We start from the raw sequence: 18,444 nt of genomic DNA, 5'->3' as shown, positions 1-18,444 counted from the left end.
TTGGGCTGCAGCACGTTTGTCAGTTGGAGCTGGGGAGCTGTGAGGGAAGGAAGGGTGCAGAGAGCATATGCAGCTCCTGCATCGAGTAAGGTCCCCCACATCCCAAGTAAGGCCCCAACTCCCCACCAGGTTAGTGGGTAAGTGCTGAGGGACGGCCCAGATAGGGACGCTGCCCTTAGTGCGTGTGTGTGTGCTGTCTTGTCAGGATCACGGCTGGCAGGGCTGTGAGGCCTGACAAGAAGGCATAGTGCTAGTGTGCAGCAAGTTGCTGTACGCGTTACGAAGTTTGCAGTGCGTAGCTGCTAGTGCGTAGCTGCTAGTGTTAGTGTTAGTGTTAGGGTTCAGTGAGTGTCAGGACTGGGATGAGTTAGGAGAGTGGGGCAGGTTATTACCCCGCAGGCCCTAGGAGTTTTCCCCAAGCCACCCCAGGTTGCGGTTCATCAGGGACAGGCCCTAGGTTAGGGTTCCTGTCGCTTTAGGGTTAGTTAGGGATAGACAGGGATAGCGGCGGTTTCTGTTCCCGTGATGCGGTTGGTGTTGCCGTGATTCGGTTGTGTTCCCGTGAAGCGGTGGGACCCTCGTTGGGGTTCCTGGAGAAGTACCTGGATAGGATCAGACGGATGCATCGCATGTCTGACCCTTTTAGAAGAGTGTTGCGGGCCCGAGCATCGGAGTGCTCGGAAGGTATTCAATATATATGTGCACCAACAGGCCTAACACATTAATTAGTGACTGCGCAGTCACCCACGTTCTCTCCTAGAGTGCGGGACATTGGGTGGGGATTCTCGGGACACTGGGTGGGATCACCTAGTGTTGGGAAGCGTCCTGCGCGACGCAGTAAGTGTCTCCTCTAGAGAGGGACACAGGTTATGATGATATTGCGTGATCTAATTTCTTGCATAACACAGTAAAGTTCCTAGTTAATATATATCTGTGTGAGTATCGATTATTGTGATTGTCCTGCGAGGAACCACTCCCCCTATGGTGGGAGCCATCGCAGGTGGAGGCGCTGCATCGTTGGAAGTAAGTACCCCTAGTATAATTGCCCCAGGTTCCCGTGGCGGAAGCTCAGCCCTCCTGTGAGCCAACAGGTATAGCACCACACTGAGAAGTAGTCAGATACACCTACACACCCCAATCTCACTTAGGGTGGGGGTAAGAGGGCTACACCTATATATTTAAAACACATGGACAGGTGATACAACAGACTATACATTTGGATTTATAGTTAATAAACGGATTTACTTTGACCAGAAAGGTCACCAGAAGGTGAAACAAAATAATTTGCAGGCATTATAAATTTGCATACAACACCTTTGCCCCATATAAAGTTCCCATGGGGTTTCTGGGGTAGCCAACTAATGGCTCACTTTTTAGGAATATCTTTTAGCATACTGGGACTTCAATTCGCCAATGTTTATTTAAGGCATGTTGAATTTTAAAGTATACAGGATTAAACCTTGTAACAAACAGAGGATATAGTATTGAACTACAAGTATGGATTGACTGCTGTATCCCACGTGCCAAAACAGGTAAGTATTAGTTTAAACTCTAGTGCAAAGGGACAAACCTATAAACATTTGAACACATATAGTGAGAGATGATTCTCACTCAAGAGTCCCTATAGCTTGCACTCTAAGTACATTTGAAAATTAAGGAGATATAGTAATCTCTGAAAATATAATTATTCCCACATTGAGAATTTCTATTATGATATAATTATTCTCATATGTAGCACTGAAAATACAAAAAAACAAACAAAAAAAAGTTTTATTCCACAAAAAGTCGTCGTTATTGTATTTAACTATTTACAATGTGATTTAAAATCCCTGGTGGAGAAGCTAATTGACGAATTTGATTTAAATACAATTAGGTTTTAATGTAACCCTCTCTGCAGCACCTCTAGTGTACTTAACCTCCTCAGAGATAATAGTACCCGTGGATAACTGCTTGAGGGTAAATGCAACAGTGATATCTTCTAGGTATAGTTGATACACTGCTAAACGGCTAAACAGTACAGATAGCAAACTGAGAACATGCCAAACGTTTGTTTGCAACCCACCATATAGTATTTTTATATAATATTCCTATGTGGGTCATATGGCAAAATATGTTCGCTGATATAGACCATCAAACCACAGAGAATTGTAAAGGTCAGTGACCATAATCTGAATATATGGTAGATGGCACCAGTGAAGCTATTGATATTGAATACTGCTATCGCTGTAAGCCAAATAGATAGGTCTACACTCTAGAGGATATGGCAATTATAACTGGTTGTGTAACTAATTGCTATAATATTCACATAGCAGATATAAGGTCTTGGTACACGGAACCTCTATGGTAACTGTGTATTTGCTGAAGACATTACCAAAATAAGCCTGATGTTAGTATTCCAATGTGCTTTGAGACAGCAGAATCACAGTTGTCATATGTTACCAATTAGATTCACTTGGCAATATTAGTTACAAGGTAATGTCAGCCACAGCAAATTTACCTGTAGGGTCCCCAAACTCTGTTGGATTTAACGACACTGATCAGCTAAGGTTATAGCGCTTATCTATTAGTTCTGGTGTTTATTTTTGTTTTTTGGAGGTAAATGGATTGGGTGATGGGGCTATTAGGCCCAAGGGTGGGTGTTTAGGCCTTTCGGAGTGTTGCGGGACTGGTAAGCCACTTTTTTACCATAGTGGTTTTCACAGCTATGGTAGTGAAGGGGCTAACTCCTCTTGCAACCTTCCCGGCAGGCCTAACCACCCACCCTGGGGCTACTACCCCCTACATCCACCCACTCTGCCCCAAATAAACAGGCTATTGAAGATGAACCCTTTCATTGTCTTAGCGGCTAGCTGCTACGGTAATGAATCTGCTTTAATAAAAAATTTAATACTAGTATGTGTGAGCAGGGGGTCTCCAGAGCAGAACCTCATTGATTTCAGGTACGGGGACACCCTGCTCCCTGAGATACAGTCCCCGTTATTGGGTGCTGTGAGACATTTAATGCATAGGAGATACCGGCACCCCATAACGGGGCCTGTATCTCAGGAAGCAGGAGTTCCCCGGACCTGAAATCAACGTGGAGACCCCCTGCTCACGTACACTAGTATTAAAAATGTTATTAAAAGCCTGCGATCGCTGGTGAGATATGCGCAGGGGGAGGCGTCTCTCTCTCTGCAGCTCTCTATACAGCTGGGCCAGACCGCTGCAGATCACCGGGTGAGCCCTGTAGAGAGAGACGAATATCACGTTGCTGGCTCCTCACCAGTTTTGGGCATTTTGCTATCGCAAGGTATTCGAGGCTTTCTGAATCCTGTGATAATAACGCTAAAAAAACAGGCGGCGTAACCGGCCCAGAAGATTTTTTTTTTAATGAAGGATAGGGCCCATAGTGTTTTATATATATTTCTGTGGTCTATTAAGGGACAAAAAACTGGTAAAATATTTTCGTCCAAAAATTGTATATCTGTATAATATATGCTCCTGCAGTTATTTTCATCTAATATTTTTTTTATATTGTCAACACTGACAATGGAGTCCCCTGGCTGCAAAACTGGAGTACAACCAGTGCAACCTACCTGCACCAGGAAAAAGGAAAAGTCCCACTGTTTCTCAATGAGAGTCCTTTTATTTGATACATTTTTTGGGGGGGAGGGGGGTTTGAACCAGTTTTGCACTAAACAGACTGCAAAGAAATACAGTATATGATAGATACAGTGTATAAGATCCTCATATCTGCCTCTTGAAAATATCACACATTTACAGTAGGTATGTTTTCTTTATCACTCTGTATTTTACAGTTCTTATGTGCTGCTTCCTACACTGCTACATTTATGCATATTTTTATAACATACTTAAAATATAATTTTGTAACCTTTTTTTGGCTTACGCCATTTTATAGGATTTGGCTAAGAGGAACTAACTTGGCTTAAATGGTATTTGCAGACAGCAAATTTTGGTTTTCTGTCTATTTTCACTCAAGTTATCTTATGTCTTATTTCATTACACTGGAATCATAGACATAGCATGTGTACAGCTATATCAATGTTGCATCTGTGCAACACTTACGTATTATATAAATATGTATGCACCCTACACACATTCCAAATGAGTTGCATACCACCAGATATTTGCTGCAATTATGTATACCTTATACATGCTAAATAAATGCTAAATACGAATAACAACATTTATACCGTATCACTCCTAATGTGTATACAAGCAACAAAAAAGCTCTATACAGTATGTTATTTAGTGAGTACATTCACTAAATAGAAAAGGCGAGTTTCAAATGTACCATATGTACCATGTATGTATGTAAGATACTTGTAAACATAACCAGAGGTAAACATAACATGTCATATTATGTGTATGGCAGTTTAAAAGGTCAGAGGCCATTGGGGTTTGTTTTTTTCAATTTAATTGCCCAAAATAGCTTTATTCCTACACGAAATAACTGCCAGCAGCAACGCTATTCAAAATGTCATGTTCACTGAATTCTGCAGCTTATTTAATTTGCCATGCTTTTCAAAATATTATAAATAATGCATGATCCTAAATGACACACTAACTTTAAAATTAATTAATTAAAAATGTGCTTTATGTATTAGCTATTTCATCATTGTAATGTAAACGTGTTAATCATTGAAGAAAACAAATTGCTCAGTATGTATGTATATCTTTATTTATATAGTGCCATCCAGGTACATAGTGATTTACAATACATGTGACATAATATCATAACACATAGTGGGAATAAGCACTTTGACAAAACAATAGGAAAATTAGTCCCTGCCCCAAAGAGCTGACAATCTAAGTGGTAGGTAGGGAAAACTTACAGAGACAGTAGGAGGGTGTTCGGGTAAGTGTTTCTGAAAGGGTTCAAGGTCATTGCATGTGAGAGGTATAGTATCAGCCAATGGAGCTACCTATATGCTTCGTTAAAGAGTTTTATTTTAAGATGTGTCTTAAAGGTGGAAAGAGAGGGTGCTAGTCGGATTTTGAGGGGAACAGTATTCCAGAGATGTGGGGCAGTGAGTGAGAAAGGTTTTAGGTGGGAGAGAGCTTTACTGTAGATACAAAAGAGGTAGACAGACGACATCCCTGAGCAGAACGCAATTGAGCAGGTGTACAGTATTGACTACGGGTCAAGGGCCCCCGCAGCAGTCCTAGCTCTTCCCTGATCCTCAAGCAGGACCAGAGGTATAGTTAATCACCCATTCCCCCGAAGGGAACCTGTGCTTGCCAGTACACAGCAGCCTGGGTGTGATACCTTGTCTCTCTCAAGGGTAGAGACCAACTAACAATTTGGAGATGCAATCCCTTTGAGAACAGTAGGGGGAGGGTACCAAGTCTGAACCCAGGATTGGGCAACCTCAGACCTAATCCCACCCTCCCCTGTCACTCAAGGGTTCTGCCTGGGTGGGGAAAACCCATGATTGATCCCAGCACTGCCTGCTTTTACAAGGACTGATATGTCAGTACAGGGTAGAATAGTAGCCACACCCAGCCATGGCTACATAAAGAATATATCAAGAGCTCTGTATTAAAAAGATTAGACACTTTTTTCAGATTTGATGTAGACCTCTAGTGTTTTCTTTTAGTAAGTATTTTTTTTTATGAATTATATAATTTTAGTACACCTTTTTAAAACTATCAGCATATTAAAATCTGAATATATATTATAATCAATTATGTTTCGCTTTAAATCCTGTTGCAGAAAGTGAAATATATCCCTCTTGGACTGGACAGGAAGTTATCCCACCCTGGATTGTGATTTCATTAGTAACATACTGTAGCCACTGCTGTACTATGATGTAAAGAAAGCAATGTGATAAATGTAGAAGTGTAGAAAAGTCCAAACTGTTAGGGATAAAAGGGCTCAACAATCAAACCTTTCTTAAAGCAGCTTTGACTAATGAATACTGTAGCTGAACTTCATAGCATGTTTTTTTTCTAGACCTTGTTTTCCTTGAGCACTAAAACCTAAAAATAAAGCAATTATGTTACAATCATATAACCCAGTCCCAGTAATCAGGCACTCTTTTTAGTGATGTCTAGGATATAAATATTTCATGAGTAAAGATTATTTTTGAGCTGTTTTCCTGCACAGAGCGAAGCAGAGCATCATGATAATGGGACAATAACATTCACAGGAAATATAGCCCTGAAGCCCTGAGCTCCACCGTTATTTCTTTATGAAAAAAACAAAAAACAAAACTAGAGTGAATCAGAGTAAACGAAACAATCACAAAGAAACGAATGGTTTCAGTTTTCAGGTTACTTGTTGAAGAAATTAGAAAATATTGTATCTGTCGATTCCTATACATAAAAGTACATTATTTAGTTTACAGAATCGAAAACCAGGAGGTTCCCTGAATCAAAAATGGCTGCAGGGGTCATATGAAAGGAATCTGCAATGTTATGCTCTGGGAACAAGGCTTGAATGGCAACCATATTGATTTTCCAAAATGTATGTATTGTATGTCTTTATTTATATAGCGCCATTAATATATAGCACTTCACAGTAGTAATACACGTGACAATCATATAAATAACAAATAATACAAATAACACATAAAGGGAATAAGTGCATCAGACATAAAAATTAACATTTAGGAAGAGGAGTCCCTGCTCCGAAGAGCTTACAATCTAATTGGTAGGTAGGAAGAATGTACAGAGACAGTAGGAGGGAGTTCTGGTACTGTAAGTGCATCTGCAAGGGGCCAAGCTTTTTGTATCACATGTTAATTACCAGCCACAGTGCTACTCATATGCTTCTTTAAGCAGGTGTGCTTTAAGGTGGGTCTTAAAGGTGGATAGAGAGGGTGCTAGTTGGTATTGAGAGGAAGGGCATTCTAAAGATGTGGGGCAGTCAGTGAGAAAGATTTAAGGCGGGAGAGGGCTTTAGATACAAAGGGGGTAGAGAGAAAACATCCTTGAGGGGAACGCAAATGGACCAGATACACTGGCACCTTAAAAGGCAAATACCTCAGGAACTGAAGGTGGTGGGGGTGTTGAAGCTAGAACAAAAAGTTCACTTCAGCTCCAGGAGACCTTCCTATCAGATCAGGGGTGATTGCTGCTCTACAAGATTCCATGCTGCTTTCTGTTTCCATTGCAGAAATGGATTGATGTGTGGACCTACCTGTGACAGGGCTGCTTGCACTATTGTGGAAGTTAAATGCATATTTGCTTTCTGGCATCAAGTGCACCACTTTATCTTTCTTTCTTTCTTTTTTTCTCTGTTTTGCTTTTTGCTGGGCCCAGCAATCTTTTTTGTTTCCTTTATCTGAAACTTTACTAACCTTTAATGTGGTGTCCTGAGGTCAGTCAGTACAATGCAGCCGTGGTTGTTGTACACCTGAATGTGGAATCCCTAATAAAAAGAAGGTTAAGAGAACAGCAAAAGCCTCTTTCATTCTTCTCAGGGTCTGATGCTGCTTCTTTAAATAAAGGCTGGGACGCAACCTTTCACATATGGTGGCAGCGGTGGGATAATTGATGCTGTACCCAACATCTAAACCCTATGGTCCCCGATGAAAAGGACCCAAAGGAAAGTAGCAGCTCGCCCTAACAAACGAAGATATCCAGGTGTCCTGACCAGACAAGGGCTGATCGAGCAGAAGAAATTGGTGCCGGGCGTGGAGGTAATGATGGAGGATGATGAGGGATTGGAGGCCACTGAGGACACTGGGGATGTTGGAGCCAAGCCCAAGACCCATACAGTAGAAGCAGTTAAGACTGGAGCGGGAGGAAAGGAGGACCTTCTGAAGTGGCTGGTGGTCCAACTGGCAGAACAAGAGCAACGGCGAAAGGAAATGGAAGAGAGACGGCAGAAGATGGAAGAGAGACGGCAGAGGGAACTAGAGAACCGCCGTGAGGAACAGGAGCGGCGATGGGCCAAACAAGTAGAGCAACAGGAGAGACGGATGGATGAAATGCAGCAGGACAGCTCACTAAACCCTTTTTTTCAGCAGGTGGTATCCCAGACTGAAGAGATGAGCGAGTTTGGGCCTATACCATCATATGTATTACGGCAGGGTGTATTAACCAGGGTCCGCAAGGATCCTCAATCTTCTTTGCAGGTGGAGCAGGTCATGGTGCCAAAAGTATTTCGGAAGGAGATTCTTCGGTTGGCACATGATGTTCCCATGGGGGGTCATATGGGCAGAGACAAGACCTTATGTAGAATATTAATGCATTTCTTTTGGCCTAATGTACATAAGGATGTGGGAGAATATTGTGCCTCTTGTCCTATATGCCAACAGGTGGCCCCAGTAAACATCATGGATCGGGGGAAATTGATCCCTATACCGGTAGTTGGGGAAGCTTTTGACCGGGTGGCCATGGATATGGTGGGTCCTTTACAAAAAAGTTCTAAAGGTAATCAGTATATACTGGTACTATGTGATTATGCCACCAGGTATCCAGAAGCAATTCCCTTGCCCAGTGTTACTGCTAAGAATGTAGCGAATGCTCTTATTCAAGTATTTGCAAGGGTAGGAATCCCTCGTGAGATTCTCACGGATCAGGGGTCAAATTTTATGTCAAATTTAATGAAAGAGGTGTATCAGTTGTTGGGAATCCAGACCCTACGTACCTCGCCATATCATCCCCAAACTGATGGTTTAGTAGAGAGGCTTAACGGGACACTAAAAAGGATGATTAGAAAGGTGGTAGGTGAGCAGCCTAACAATTGGGACCAGTGGTTGCCTTATTTATTGTTCTCATACAGGGAGGTACCACAAGCCTCAACAGGATTTTCCCCGTTTGAGTTACTTTATGGAAGGCAACCTCGGGGTCTGCTAGCATTAATCAAAGATTCCTGGGTGCAGCATGATCCTTTGAGGGATAATGTAGTAGGATATATTACCCAGATGAGGGAAAGGATTATCCGGATGTAGGATCTGGCTAATGAAAATTTGAGGGAGGCTCAACAACACCAGAAAGTGTGGTATGACAAAAAGTCCAGAGATAGGGTATTCCTTCCTGGGGATAAAGTACTCCTCTTTTTGCCTGATAGAGAGAATAAACTGGTAGCTAGATGGCAAGGTCCATATACCACTGTGGAAAGAAAGGGGGCTGTGAACTACCAAGTAAGCATACCAGGAAGATGGGACCAGTCTATATACCATGTTAATTTGCTAAAAGGTTGGAAAGAGAGAGAGAAATTGTCTTTGATGGTCCTGAGAGAGTTTGAACTTGATATGGCAGGTGAGGCATATCAGAGATTGCGGTTTGAAAGTAAGAAAGACGCAGTGACGTCTGGGGAGGCACTTTCAACAAAGTGGAGGTTCCCTATTTCTCAGTATAGGAGAGTAAAATTGCAGCACCCCTGTCTCTTACAAAAGTATGTTGGAGAAAAATCCTGACTGTTTTCCTCTTAAAGTGGGGGATATGTGACAGGGCTGCTTGCACTATTGTGGAAGTTAAATGCATGTTTGCTTTCTGGCATCAAGTGCACCACTTTATCTTTCTTTCTTTCTTTCTCTGTTTTGCTTTTTGCTGGGCCCAGCAATCTTTTTTGTTTCCTTTATCTGAAACTTTACTAACCTTTAATGTGGTGTCCTGAGGTCAGTCAGTACAATGCAGGTGTGGTTGTTGTACACCTAAATGTGGAATCCCTAATAAAAAGAAGGTTAAGAGAACAGCAAAAGCCTCTTTCATTCTTCTCAGGGTCTGATGCTGCTGCTTCTTTAAATAAAGGCTGGGACGCAACCTTTCACACTACCAGAAGTAAATCACTGAATGGAGGAATAAGTGTTTGCAGGTGATGATTAAAATGAATCGATCCTGATGAAGGGAGAAGACTAACTCTCAAAAGCTACTGATACCTACATTAACAGGTACTACTGAAAACCGATGTGCTGATACACTTCTTTTTATGCAGGTGAAAATATGGTAGTGAAGCAGAATTTCTCATTACAAGATACAAAGTAGAGCTCTGCTCACCAAACACCGTATCTTCCATTTTTTGAAGGAACAGTGGAGAGTGCAAAACTTCAGATTTCTCGTAAGGCTGACTAGGCTATAGCCTAAAGCGGCAACATTTGTGTGTTTTGAGAGGAGGTCTCCTCGTGTTGCTGTCATGCACCGCGTGCGAAACGGACGTAGCCCCGGACGAGGAATTCCGACACTCATGGTGGGAGGGTGATGGACGTCTGTTGGCTGAGCAACAGGTATTATCTGATGTTGTAGGCTATATTACAGGTCTCGCTACTACAGAGGTTTACTTGGGAACAAGTCCTAATTGCAAAGTGTATAACCTGCAGGTGGGAGGTGCTTTGAGAACTATTTTGGGCTTGGGAGTAATGTAAACGGTGCAGAAATGTGATAGCTATGTGAAGGTGTGGTAATCACACAGAAGGGCTGTGTTTGTCGGAATGGGTGTGCAATGTAACCCAAGAATGTGTAAGAATGAGCATTAGGTGCAAGCTTAGCAGACAAAATACTGAATTAAAGGAAAGTGAGGCAACACAGTCAAAATAAAGACAACATTAGGCTTGGGAGTTTAAAGGGCAGAAAGCAATCTGAGATTTAGCAATCTGGCGGAATGAAGAACATTTGGATAAGCAGTATTTGAGTAAACTGCTGGCTTCTGAATCAGCTACCAACTACGCTGAGAAACACTTTGCAGTTTATAAACAGAGATCAAGCTGAAATTAACTAGCCTGCTTGAAGCAGGGCAGATACTGTACAAAGAATGAATAGAGAAGGTAGAGAAGAACCCAGTATAGCACTCGAGTTCACCCTCTGGTGATGAATGTATGATTTAAAACATAAACTTTATTAAATACAACACATATATAAAATAATGGGTATTAAAACGACGTACTAGAGGTCAACTGATCTTGATACTGACAGCCGTATAGGCTCAAGATCAGGGTAGTATGTGTGTCCTATGTGTATCCGGTATCACACAGGAAACTAAACAAAACAGAGATCCTAGTATGGACCTCTGTTAGAGGTGAATATAGTAGGGTGTGCTCGGATAGGTACTGTGTCTTCAGGTCACATAAGGCAGTGTCTGCATAAACCGTTAATAGAAAGAGATGTGACTAGTAGTAACTGATGCACATGTGGAGCAAATATAGTGTGCACCAATAGATCTCAGTGTGCAGTCAGCTAAATCCTCCTCTGTGTTGTTAGCTATGTGCTTGGCGCTGCGTAAGGCTGACCTCAGGTAACCTACTGAGGTCTACGGTATAGTATTCATTGAGGCAGCAGCAGGGGCTTCCCTATTACCAGATACTGTACAAAGCCTACACTAGAATCCCTTCTCCCACACAACAGATATAGGGACACGTGCATTAAGTTTGGCTATAGGTTACCGCACCCATTGATTTGAATGGGAGTTAACACCAGAATGGGTGCGATAACCCATACCTGCACTTGTTGCATGTGCCCACAAACTTTAGCCATGCAGTTGTGTAAAGAGATCAAAGCCAACAGAATAATTATATAATAATGATTAAATATTATCAATAAAAAACAATGGTATTATTCTCCTAAAAAGTTCAACGTTATTAAAATAGTAGACACATCTGGATTACTGTGGCTTAATCTTGTTTATAACTTGACCAAAAAAGGTGAAGACTAATGCCACACAAGGTGATGTAAATCCTCACTGTTCAGATCTAACTACTGTTATGACAACAACAATTGAGCTGAGCTTTCTACTCATTTGTGTCTTTAGAATATACACTCTCTCACATAACCTTTTATCTCATAAATTATATTCCTCCACATCCTCCAAAGGCATAAACCGGTATAATTGTCCTTTAAACAACTTGTGTTATATAGTAAAGTACTAAACAATGATCATGCTGTTCCTGTTATGTTCCTCTTAGCAAGTTTGATTGTACAGCGTTCGTGTTGAATATGCTTCTAAACGTTTTAGGGGAAAAAATCTATTTCAGAACTGTACTATAAAATGCAATTTTTTAAATATTGCCAAATGTTACTGGGATTTGTGCATTTTAAATATTGAGTTCCAGGTGTATTTTCCAGATGCAGTTTGCTGTGCAAGCTTACATTGTGGATGTAAAATGTAGAACTCAGTGAGAAACAATTTAACGAAAAGGTTGCACATGTCTGACCTCTCTATTAAACTCAGATGAGGAATTTCTGTACATACCACAGCTGGTCTAAACTGTATTGCACATTTACATTTGGCAACATGTCACCTCCAGCATTGTAAATGACACATGTGTGCTATATAATTATATTGTCCATGGATTTATGCACCTGTGTTGCATGTTTTATTACATTTTCTTGGCCTGCTTCTAGAGACAATGCTTTATATGCCTAATAACCCAATTTCACCAAACATAAAACTGTGACAATCAAGTCTCGTCAAACATTGCCTGAGTAATTGACATAATGTACTGAGAAATAAAGTTGCAGTTCTTTAATTACTATCATATCTGAGTCTCTTACGGAAATGTGACTGAGCATTAGAATTTTAAGTACAGTGTATATACTGGTTCTAGATAAGCACATGTACTTGATAATAAAATTGTTTAAGCATTGGCATTGACCATTTAACTATCTGTGAATACAAAATAAGTGCATTTGTATTAATTATATTTTTTTATAACTCTCCACAATATCTGCTTTATTAAAAAAAAGAATTTTAAAAATAATAAACCCACAAATACAATTATAATGGGCAGTTTTTGGGAATTGACTGATGAAGGGACCAACTAGCCAAAACCATTGTGTTCTTTTAACCGTGTCTGCAGGGCCACAAGTAACAGTGGCAAAGGCCAAAGTATAAGCAAAATAGGCATTTACCTATATGCAGCAAGCATGGCTTTGCAATGTGCTCCACAGGCCTCTGAAATTAAAGAGGTTAATGCGTGACTCTCCTCTATTATCTCCTTTTCCATTTCACGTATTGGTCTAATCCTTGGTCTCCCAAGGATACTTTATTCCTGAGAAGGGGAGCTATTATATGCCTGTGTATATGTGGCAGTACATGTGTGCCCTTTGTATGCCAGGATGTGCATGCCAGTGTCTGTGTGAGATTGTTTTCCTGTACAGTATGTGAACAGAAGCAGACAGAGCAGGGAATGTCAACATACAATTTTGCCAACAGAGCAAACATGCCGTGAACTAGGGCTTGCAGCAGGAGTTGTTGTATCCAGGACAAATGTAGACATCAGCCCCTCCACAGGTATCCTGAAGTACAAGGCAACCATGGTCCAGCTGATACACTATTTAGAAAAGAGGGAAGCATCATAGCTCAATTGGGGTAATGCCCATTTCTTTTCTATATCCCCTTTCCCTAAACCTAAATTTTTTGTCACATTCTTCCCCCTTTTTCCTTATGTCCTCTTTTATTTTGTTTTCCCATTCTTCTTTCTCTATAGCCGTTTTCCCCCCTGTTCTCCCGCCCCTTTGCCATGGCCCATGCCAGACACGATATGTCATACAGGCACTCTAATGTTTAAAGCAAGTTACAGTACTTTTAACTGGGTACAGTAAGTTAAGAGACTTTGTCCCTGTAATGGAAGACGCAGTCAGGCTTTCTCCAGCACTCAGACACACCTTCATTATTTATTTTATTTATTTATTAATAAAATGTGTTACCAGGAAGTAATACATTGAGAGTTACCTCTCGTTTTCATGTATGTCCTGGGCATAGAGTTAAGACAAATAATACATGGTTACAAATACAGTTACATAAGTGAACAGGGTATACATTATATACAAGACATTGCATGCACAGTTAAAAAAAATATATATTATAGGCTTATGTAACAGTTACTGTACAGACCAGGTTAAAATGTGATAAAGCCTTAGTTTTGAAAGAACTTAAACTGGTGGTGGTTTTTAGAGTCTCCGGTAGGTTGTTCCAGTTTTGGGGTGCACGCTAAGAGAAGGAGGAGCGGCCAGATACTTTTGTGAGCCTTGAACAGTCTTTTGGAGTCAGATCTCAGATGATAAGTGCTGCATGTGGTAGGGGTGAGGAGCTTGTTCAAATAGATGTGTAACCCTTCCATGGTACCCCACCCGATATGAGATTGGGGGTACACTCCTTCTGGTTACTCTGCTCTGTATTGGTACTATAACCTGCTGGTAACAGGAGGGCTGAGTGCTCCACTGTGTTGTGGGGAGAGCCCAGGACAGGGAACAGGAGATGTTGTGGTGTGGGACAGGTTACCTTGCTCTTGTTCTCAGGATGCACAGCGCCTCCAGCCAGTAGGGATCCCCTGGGGTCTCCAGAGGAGAGACCCCCACTGACACTCCATTCTCCAGACACCAAGAACAGTGACACACACAGCAGCTTCTTTTCTGTGGATCATTATTCAGCATAGTGCATACAGCATACAGCAGAACATCATAGGCCTGATTTACTCTCTGCCCTCCTGCTCATGGCAGCTTAACTCCCCCCCCCCTCCTCAACCAGGTGGGGCAAGAGGGGGAGAAGGGTTCTCTGTCCTCTCTCCTCAAGATCTTCTCTCCTACTCCTCTCTAACTAACTGACACACTAAATTTAGGAAACATGCCTCAATTTGAATATCCTCAGGGAGTGTCTCTAACTTTGAATCATTACAACTCAAAGCTGGATACCGATTGGCTCACACACATCAGGGGGTGTTCCAACCCATATCCACCCTTTGGATTAACATGCTCAAAGGTTGCTTAGGCCCGCCCCTGAATATTGCTACAATACTCAGAGCTGAAATGCAAAACAGGCCAACTGAAGGAATTAAAATTTCCACTGCCTGTTCTAACAGGACTGACAGAGGAAAGGCCCAGAATTAGCAATAGCTGCCAAAGGCCAGCTATAGAAGGGTAGCATGCCCAGAAAGTATTTGAAGGCAAGACAGGAAAGGTGAACTTTGCGCCTAGACTCAAGTGAAGACCAATCTAGTTCTTTGAGCATTTCGCAATGATGTGTGTTGTAGTTGCATTGGAGAACAAAACGACATATTAAATTGTAGAGGGTGTCATGTTTGCTAAGGTGGGTTTAGGGTGGTGAGCCATATACTGTACGATGTCTCCATAGTCGATAATTGGCATTAGCATCTGCTGTGCGGTACGCATTCTGACCAGCAGACTTAGGGAGGATTTGTTCCTGTAAAGTACACCTAGTTTGGCATAGATTTTGAATGTCAGGGTATCAATGTGCATCCTGAATGTTAAGTGGGAGTCAAACCACATGCCCAGGTATTTTAAACTAGTAAGACCAAGGGGCTTATTATATATCCCTCGAAAGCCACCAACGGGCCGAAGTTCCCTATTATCTTAAATTGGGAATTTCATCCAAAAGCTACCTGATTTGCCACTTTGGTGGATAAAGAGAGAGCCCCTAAGCATGGGCACTTTCATTGTGTTTTATATACTATATAGTCATATTTACTAAACTGTGCCACTTCAAAAGACACCTTCCAGTACATCTTAGTAACTATTGCCCTTTACTGCCATTCCAATGAATGGGGCTAGAAGGTATGTTCCAGCACAGAAGGTGACTTACTCAGAAACATTTCTTAGTAAATATGGCCCCAAATCTACAACACCTCATCTAAGGGATTATTCACTAAACCTCGATAAGTGGTTTAAACTCCGCAGGTCCCCAGGTGATCCGGCAGACCCCCGCATCTCCGGGTGGCCCCGCAGGTCTCCGGCCTTCGATATCGATCATATGCAATAAAATTAAAATTGCAGCTAGTTTCATTACCTTAGTGGCTAACCGCTAAGGTAATGAAAGGGTTAAATAGTAGGCACTGCTTTGTTGTTGGTACAAGGGGGAGGGGGGAGTTTGCAGTTGCCCCAGGGTAGACGTTTAGGCCTTGCGGGGAGGTGGTAGTAGATGTTAACCCCTTCATTACCTTAGCAGTTACAAGCAGTAAGGTAATGAAGGGGTTAACCCCTCGCGGTCCCCATTCAAAAAAACATTACAGTGCAATACATAAATACAACCCTCCTCCCCCTCCCTTCTGGGAGATCTTGCCTAAGCTACAGGTGTTGTGGTGCTTATTACCTGCAAGGGTCCAGGGGAGATGAGTGTCCGTGATGGAAAACAGGACAGGTTTTTGGTGATCGTTCATGTTCTTTTTGTAGTGTCAGCGCTTCCAGTCATAGCAGGTTCCTGGAGACAGTCCCCACCATGACAGACTTCTCTCACATTCCCCTACCAAACAGACTGTTGGGCAGGGGTATATAAAAAGGGCTCTTTATTGAAGCAGCCAATGCAGTTGGTATTACAGCGCATTCATCATATTTTAGAATGGGTCCCAGACCTCTGGATGGTGCTGGCCTTCTTGCAATATTGAGGCCTTGTGCTCTGCACAGATCTTGGGCTGCACTCAGCTCCAGGAGGAGCTGAAGGCATGTCTCAACCCAAGGAGAGGCTGAGCTGTACTCAACACAATTTGGAACACTTCCTCCCTATGGCACAGAGGGGAAGGGCACAAAGTCTGCACCATGATTGACTGTACACAGACTCAATTCACCTCCACCCCTTTCACTCAGAGAGGCAGCATGAGGGGTGTAAACCCACAGGATAACCTGTCACTGCCTGTAGCTAGTAGGGCTTACGTGACAGGGAGGCAGAAATATAGCCAGGACCAGCCTTGGCTATACTCGCCCCTATATGAAATTCCCATGCCCTCACTGGGATCAAATTTGGGGAACCATCCAGTAACCTGGAACCTGCAGTACAGAAACAGGTTACAGCAGATGTCATGACATAACCTATATACTGTACAGTACACAGACGTGCTAACCCATATAATCCACAGCGATTATGATATAACAATTCTTCCAACGGGAAGGATAGAATCCCTACTTGTAATACTTAGGATCGGGTTTCTTTACTACCCGCCCATCAAACATCTTGGTCCAGATAAAGTACACTTTAGGCAAACAAGCCCTCTGTCTGACTTCCACCCAATCCTTATAAATGCACGTACCCACTAACCACTCTGCCATAATGGGCCATATTTTAGACTCAGTGATAAATTCTTTGTGGCTGGTTTTGGAATGGAGATAATCTAAGACTGTTTGAGCCAAGCATGCCTGTTGTCTTCTATTTCCTGCATGATAGGCTCAAGTACATACGGGAATTCGTACCCATGAAACTGACGGTACCTGAGTAGTATAGTCCGGTCAACTCGGCTAAATTTTAATAATTTGCGGCCAGCTCCTTGGACAGGCAGAATCCAAAATTTAGGCTCATTAAGTTCCACCTCTTGGTACAAGAAGGATGGTGCCTTTGGCATCCGTACCCTTAACTTGATCTCCTCTACCCTTTTACGGAGGGATCCAGCTACTTCCTCAGTTGTAAATTGACCTACCTCCCACCAGTAATTTACTACAGGACCATCAACAGCAGTAGCCGGGTCCTGTTCATACTGGCGGCGTAGCCCTGAAACATAGGATCCCACCACTAAAGGGGTCCCCCGGACAGATGCTCTAGATTTGGGCTACTGGATATAGCGTCCATCTGAGAGGACACTCCAGACGTAGTTGTGATAGACAGGAGTCTCTAAAAGACCTGAATGACCCAGGGGAACTAGCCACTGGTATGCGACTGGACGCAGGTATTTCTCCCTCTGACGTGTCAGACATACCCAACTCATCCCCAAAATCCCAATCCCTTACATCAGTGGAAAATTTAGGGGACACATCATCACTGGGAAAATGGGACAACACAAATGTGGATGCAGCAGGGGCAAGACTATTATCCACCACTCAGCGAGGTGTAATTGATGGGGTCATGGCACAGTCCTGAATAAGGGTGGCATGGGACGGAACAGTGTGGCTAAAGGCCAATGGTTGAGTCCTAGAAGTGTCCCGGACAAGTCCCTCTGGAGTGGGCTACCCTTACCCCAATGTAGTAGTATCGTGGTGGGCATATGGCCGGTGAAGGGACATGGGCAGCTGGGGCCAGTGAACAGGGCCTATCAATGTCCATGATCAGTCCATGGTTGGCAAGCTTACCACAACCTTTAGGGACAGGTAGTGGATGGTATCAGGGGTCCGACGACCCCTTCCTCTGAGCGAGGTCTTATTTGTCACAAAGGTAGTAGTGAACTGTCCATCACTCACCCCTGAAGATTTCAGTGGAAGTTCCGCAGCTTGCGCGGCCACCATCTTGCTGACATCATCATGGCTGGCCAGCCTCGCGGGATCTCCAGGTAGGCACTGGTCCAGTGGCGCAGATGACATCATGTCTGGCAGAGCTGGAAGTGCATCACCCAGCAGCACACCATTTAGGGCTCCGCATGGCTCATCGTCCATGTAGGCCACAGCAGACTCCTGGTAAGAGACGGGAGCCTCACCCATCCGAAGGTTGGCGATGTTTTCCGGCATCACAGGATTCACAGCGGGCAGCTTCTTCACTGCTCTGGCGTCATCCTCAGGAGTGGGGCTCCTCCGGGGCTCCGGCAGCACCACAGCCTTCTGGATGGACGACTCTGGATTGGGACTCTA

The sequence above is a fragment of the Ascaphus truei genome, chromosome 2 (assembly GCF_040206685.1).
Source record: "Ascaphus truei isolate aAscTru1 chromosome 2, aAscTru1.hap1, whole genome shotgun sequence".
Lineage (NCBI taxonomy): Eukaryota > Metazoa > Chordata > Amphibia > Anura > Ascaphidae > Ascaphus > Ascaphus truei.
Note: the sequence above shows the minus strand (reverse complement) of the source record.